Genomic DNA, 7178 nt, shown 5'->3' with positions numbered 1-7178 from the left:
TGCTACGAATGCTTCTGCAATTATGGTCTAAATGAGCTTTCTTATAATTTGGATATGCTATTTTGAGATTAATTTATTAGGAATAGGGTTGCATAGTTATGATTAATTTAGATTAACATCTAATTGAATAAAAGACTTGACGAATATAAAAGTGCAAACGAACGAGAATTAGACTTGAAAGGCGAAACTTTTACAGGTTGTTAAATGCAAGGGTATTTATGTAAACTTAATCAATTCCAAGAGAATTGTATTAGTTATAGGGGATCCACGAGGATATACTTATTTTCTTGTCCTGGTTCTCTTTTCTTCTCCAGCTCCTCCAGAAGGATCTTTCCTCCATTCCGCATTTTTTTGTTTTCACCCGATGACACGACGTTGAATCCCTCGTCAATTTCTCGACGATGTCACCACCGACCACCATCACCAACTCACCACAACTCCCCAAGCACCATCTAACTCGTTGTGTAGCAGGATTTGTGGAAGAATTCTTCGATTCCAGCAAGGAGATGAGGATCGACGATTTTCGAGTGCTTTTGGCCGTTTTTCGGCATATCCAACCACAAATTCAACATAAGGAAGGTAAATTCGAGTCCCTCGTTTTTTTAGCTTCATTTTGATCCAAGATTCGTGAAAAAATGGCGGTGATTTGGAGCTCATCGAAGCTCGATATTTTCCGTCGGGTTATAGTAGAAACCAACGGACCCGTGACCTCGAGCCCGGTCAACCCAACCCGAAATCCCCGTTCAGATCCGGCAAACCAGATCCGACCTGATATGAACTTGAATCCAACTCGACCCTTTTCGTTTCCAGTTCGGAATATTCTGTTAGTTTTAAGAAAATATTTCGTTCGGCGACAAAATATTCCATCGTCGTTGACGTTGACTTTGATTGTTGATTTTTTTATTGAATTTTTAAGCCGGGACCCCTTCTAGGTATTTCGACTTGCTGATTCCAATTTCTTAGTCCATTTCTTCAAATTTGATCATTTGAACACAACTTGATGATTTACAGCCACTTGAATTTGTACTCGGCGGAGATCTGACCATTAGATCATTATGAAATTGTAATATGGTATTGTTGGCCTTAGAAACCTATAGATTGGAAATTCGATGTGCAGATGTTCCGAAATAAGAAGAATTAGAGTGCTTGACTTTAACATAGACCATTTTGACTGAGGGTTTACTTAGGGCCAACATGTTCCGAATAATTCTTGAATATTGACGTTAGCATCACTAGAGGCCCGATAGAGCCTAACGGTCAGAATATGCCCATTGTCTTTCTATTTTGTGGTTAAGTGAGATATTCATTTCAACTAAGTACGATATTTAAACGTTTAAGTAGTATATGTTGAAATTCTCATATGAAGGATGATTTATGGTTCCTTGATCCCTTCATAGAGCATGTAGAGGAATCTAACATGAAAGTTAGATGTTGCCATAAGATTAAATAAAACTAAATAATGTATCATGTCTCTGAGTTTGAGACATGATGTTATTATGATTCGTAGGACATAGCATACACATGTGTGAGTATTTTCAATTTGTCCACATTGTGGACATGTCATTCTAGCTTGTCATTGCCTTGAGATTACTCGGCAATGACATGATTATATTTTCAGCTTCCACTAGCTACGGCTAGTGGATGATATTATATATATCAGCTTACACGTGTATTGGGGGTACTACATTTATACTCTCAGCTTGTCATTACTTTGGGATTCCTCAGTAATGACATGATTACATAGTTATATTCTCAACTTGTACCACGTTCTTGGTCATAAGACACAGCTTGCACATGTATGAGTATTTCCAGCTTGTCCACATCGTGGACATGTCATTTTAGCGTGTCATTGCCTCGAGATTTCTCGGCAATGACATGATTATATTTTCAGCTTCCACTAGCTACGGCTAGTGGATGATTATGTATATCAGCTTACGCGTGAATTGGGGTACCATTATTATATTTTCAGCCTGTCATTTTAGCTTGTCATTACCTTGAGATTACTCAATAATGACATGATTATATTATCCAGCTTCCAATAGCTATGACTAAAGGATGATATTGTGTGGCTCTCTTTTTTATACCCTAACATTTTTTTCATGCAGTTTTCCTCGGGAGGTTTTTACATAGGCCCACTAGTATTTCTTTTGTTGCTATTTTCCCCATGATATTTGTCGGGCAACATATCTTTTGTAAGATGTAGGCAGCTTTTATTCTAGATATTCACGTTGTGTTTTGGAAATTCATTTTTTGGTCGTTCCTTGTACTATCTTATACTGTTTTTTTAATAAAGCATTTATTATTCAACCAAAAGATTTGTTTTGAAATAAGCACCTTGTTTTTTAATTTCTTCAATTAAACATTTGTTTCTTTTAAGAATTTGATTAAACATTTTTACTACAATTTTGGTAATTTTATTAGAAGTTTAATTTTTCACTTTACTTCTTTCTTTTTACTTTTTTGTTTACGCTTCTTTTTTTCAAGAAATTATTTTCTACCCAACATTTTCACGTTACTTTTGATAAAATAAAATTCACGTCAATTATTTACTTTCCTTTCTTCATTTTTTTCCCTTTCTTTCTATTATGCTTCATTTAATATAAGGAAAACTAATAAAAAATGCTTGAAAACTTTGAGTTTTAATGATAAGAGAAAAATAAATGGTAAAGTGAATAGTACCAGGTTTGACTTTTTAATGTAAAAATATGTTTTTTCGTTAAAGTGAACAGTACCGCAGGTTTTTTTTGTTAAAACTCTCTTTAATATATCCACCATTGATTCAAATTTCTTATTTTTATTATAATTTATTTTAATGAATTGAATAAAATGTTCAAAAATTCATTGTCACAGAAATAAACATAATAAAGGTACATTTAATTTTTGACAAAAAGGTACGTTTAATTATAATAGTATGTTTGGTTACCTATAACATAAGTACAATGGTACATTTGGTTTCTTGGTACATTTGGAATCTAAACGTACTAAAAGTTAGCCCATTTGTTTTCAAATGTACTATAAGTTTCAATTAATTTTCTTATGTGTCTATACATAAACTTTTAATTATTTCTTCTAATTTATTTTTCTTTTTGTTATTTCTTCTTCTTCTTCCCCTTCTAAATCCCATTCATGTATATTTTATTTTTAATTTTTATAAACAACTGATGTGATATAAACTAGCACTCAAACTTAAACCTTTTTTTTTTTATAATTGTAGTATAGATAAGTAGAGATCGTTTTAGGCGGGGATTAGGAAGGACTGCTAGGATACTCAAATTAGACTCAATTACACTTAACTAGACTGTTATGACTCATGACTGACTCAAATTACTCAAAACTACACAAAACAAACAAATTGACTCAAAATTAACACTAAGGGTGACTTTGGATGAAATTTAAACTAAAAAGACTCAAAACAATGTGTATGGATGAATTCTAATTTATGTTGACTCAAAATACTAAAAGGAAACCAGTTTGGACAGATTATAACTAAAAGACACAAAATATAAAGGGGGGAGTGGTTTTTGACAAATTTAAAGTAAAAGCAAACATATTTAAAGACTCTAAACAATTTTGGACGAAATTGGGTGTTTTAATGGGTGAATGGCTAGCTAAAGGGTTCATCTCCATACATGATACATATACATACGAATCGATTTTTAGTTATTATTCATATCAACCATGAATGACAACACCCCAGATTAACCGTGGACATCACTAATTAACTCTCAGATTTTCCTAAGTTCATTGAATTGGACTCAGCGTCGCAACCAAATTATTCTTATCAAGTTCCCTATATGAACAACATGATAGAGATACATATCAAAGATCATTAAGTTCTGTGAAAATCATAAGCATTGACAATGTATTCGTAACTATGAACAGCATGATACTCCTGCCATGAATTTTACTTAACTAATCATGACCAGTGACCTCCACTACTTATAAATATAAGTTCATAACTATGAGGTGAAACTTCCTTATATTTTAGCATCAAATTCATGCATGCAAACTAAGCAGGCCTCTTTAATCAACATACAAGAATAAGTTATGAATCAAATAGTTAAACAAATTGCATTCACGATTTATGAAATAATAACTGAACGTAATCAAATCATATGCAATATATGTTCATGGCTTTGAATTCGCCTCTAGCTAAAATGAGTTCAACTCTTCCTGTTCGCACTTAAACAAAGATAACTTAAATTAAACATTGAAAACAAAAGATAGAATACATTTAGGAACGTTCCAGCAATCCAAGCTTGAATAACAGGGCACGGCTCCAAGGGTCTCATTTCCTTTCTCCTTGCAAGGCTACGGCACTAGAGAGATTTTTGTGTATGATGGATGTGCGGTGCGAATTGTGGTGAGAGATGGATCATTTATGATTGCTGCAGCACAATGTATTTATAGGGAGAAAGGAAGGCACGACTAAGGGTTGAGAAGGATGGAAATCAGGACTCCAAATCAACAAGGAAAAAGGACATTTCTCATTCAGATTCCAGGGAGGAAAAGGAATGGTCCTTACAGTAGGAAACATAGCTTCTATAAGGGGTGGATGTGGCACCCTTTTAGGAATAGGGAAAAGACCTTCTAGAAAGGCTAGGTGCGGCATGATTTTAGGGAAAGGGCTTGGCTTCTAGAAACTTGATTTGTAGGTATCCTAATGTCATTTAGATGTTCTCCTTGCAGCTGGAAATCAGGTAGGATAAGATTAGAATAGGATAAGATAAGATAAAGTTAGTTTGGATAATGTTGGATAAGATAAGGTTGGTTAAGATAATGTTCCCTCTTTTTACCTGATTCCTTATCCTCCAAGTCTTGATTTCATTCTTCCATATTTGTAGCACATTCCTAGCCTCTTTAAACTTTAAAAATGTCCATCCATTATGCTCCATTTATATGCTATCCATTCTTAGCCCAAAACTGCTCTAAAATGTTCCAAATTGCATTTTCTTGCCAACTTTGTCATTTGAACCTGAAAACACACAAAAATAGCTTAAAACACTCTGATAAGGAGAAATTAGCTATGTAAATGCAAGAAAACAAGCTAACTAAGTCGCATAAATATGCTCCTATCAATAACTTATATCATATATTAATTGTATTTGTCTGCCTATATGACAAACTTTTTTGATAATCAACTTGTATCACAAATTAATATGTCTTGCTTGTAGGTATGTTAAGTTTTTGTACCTTTAAGTTAAGTTTTATATCTCAATTACAGGTATATTATCCATACATATTTGTTTCGTGAGTAAGGTTGTACATTATGCAGGTGGATTTATGTTAGCAAATTAATTGTTTTGTTAGAAGATATCAAGCAAATACTGACACTCCCTGATCCGGAAAATCCACCTAGACTTCAAATCGAGCTGTGCTGGTCGACACCAGGAGGGTGACGAAGCCATAAAGTGTAGTGATGTGGAAAATGTGAATAAATTTAAACCTAAAAGTACCTAAATACAAGAGTGCTTGTGAGCGGGAATGAACATATTTCACACATGATGTTAGAGCATAAGTAAAGTACAATAGAGTAAATTTAAGAATTATACTATCGAAGGTAACCTCCTATACTAGGATTTGCCAAGAATCATCGTCGATACGAAAGCACAGCTACTAAAACCTAGAGGGGTGAAAAAACAAGGGTGAGTGGGCTTAAAAAATAAAGCTTTGTAAAAATCTTTTCGAAAACATAATAACTCATCGTCGTAAAACAAGTATAGTTTTCGAAATGTACATACTATGCATAATTTGAAAATATTTACCGTAACCTACAATATCACAAGAATGCCATACGTCACAATATTACGTAAATAAACGCATAATAACCGATATCACATAATCTCGCATAAACAAACATATATCGCGTGCTCATCGACATATGCTGACACATGAGTTCATGCAAAGATATTTTGACAGGAACATGACTGAGTGTAATAATGATCTATGCTATAGTACAACAATCACATGAACATTGGCGCTATGTGCATTGCATACGAGTCCTAACTGCTTATAGCAATCTAAAACAGAGTTGTTACCTACAATGGATCCAAAGTGAGCGTACGGTGCGAAGTGAACATACACGTGAAAGACTGGCCCTGACCCGAGCGAGTACTAACACTGGTGTAGCAACGATGAGTAGATAATGTAAACAAAATCATATAGCGGTAAATCAATAATTTATGTCGAGATAATACTATTCACTATCGTAAATATACATAAGGCATCCCGTAATAATATGCATAGGTGTGCATCTCGTAGGTTTCAGGATAATTCTATAAATTTCGTCATTTTGCTAATTCTTATAAACATTAGTCTAATCTAGGCATATGTAGGAAATTCTTTTTCAAATGTATAAATGGAAACTAAATAAATATATAATATTTAAAAGTAAAGACCCACTCACAGATATTTGCGAGATCGCAGCCACTCGCATTAGAAAAGTCGAAGTCTATGATAGCAATCACACCTAAGCATAATATTAGGTACCATCAGTAAAACTCAACTAAAACGATTAAATTTAGAAAAATGGAGTAGATTTGGAATTAAGGCATTAGAATACGTTAAGAAAGGTCCTGGGCAAATTTTGTAAAACGATAACGAAAAGTCAACAGCCAACCCAAAAAGTTAATCGAGCCGCCCCGATGGTCAACTACATTAAAACTTTAGAATTTCACGAAATAAATGTCAAAACGAACTCGGAGCGTCGAAATTAGCCTAGGAAGGTTTCCGAGAAAATTCTGAAAAAGTCAACGCAACGAATATTCTAAATCGTGGGCCGGGCTGGATCCCAATTTAGGGTTTATAGGCCAAGGGTTTGGGCCGACCCATGGATCTGGTTTTGGGCCCCTTTTTCTCTTTTTTTTTTTGGTCAACCAGTTGCCATTGCAACCGCCGAAGACTGCAAAAGAGAAGGCCATGATAAATCTCGACTCCGATCAACCACAAAACTTAACTAAACCTAGCCATGTAATATACCAAACCAAAGATCGAAGAACAAGGAATTGGAATATACCCTTATTGGGTCTTGGTGTGGTCGGAAAATGGCCAAAAAAGTCTGCAACAACCCCCGAGTTTGCCAGAAATCTAAGGAAAAGTTCCTTGTGCCATTTTTATATCATAACGTCGCTAAAACATCTCAAAATTTTCCAAATCATGCACCAAAACAAGATTTAAGA

General features: G+C 34.4%; 1 long non-coding RNA gene across 1 annotated transcript; it reads left to right on the top strand.

Annotated features, from left to right (window-relative positions):
* The first annotated feature begins 204 nt into the window (after window positions 1-204).
* On the top strand, window positions 205-5549 carry LOC114826050 (uncharacterized). Its single transcript, XR_003774878.2, has 2 exons — window positions 205-579; window positions 5276-5549. It is a non-coding gene; the product is annotated as an uncharacterized lncRNA (long non-coding RNA).
* The last annotated feature ends 1629 nt before the right edge of the window (window positions 5550-7178 follow it).

This window comes from Malus domestica, chromosome 07 (genome assembly GCF_042453785.1).
Source record: "Malus domestica chromosome 07, GDT2T_hap1".
NCBI lineage: Eukaryota > Viridiplantae > Streptophyta > Magnoliopsida > Rosales > Rosaceae > Malus > Malus domestica.
The sequence above is the reverse complement of the archived record's forward strand: the minus strand, read 5'-3'. Positions and strand labels throughout refer to the sequence as shown.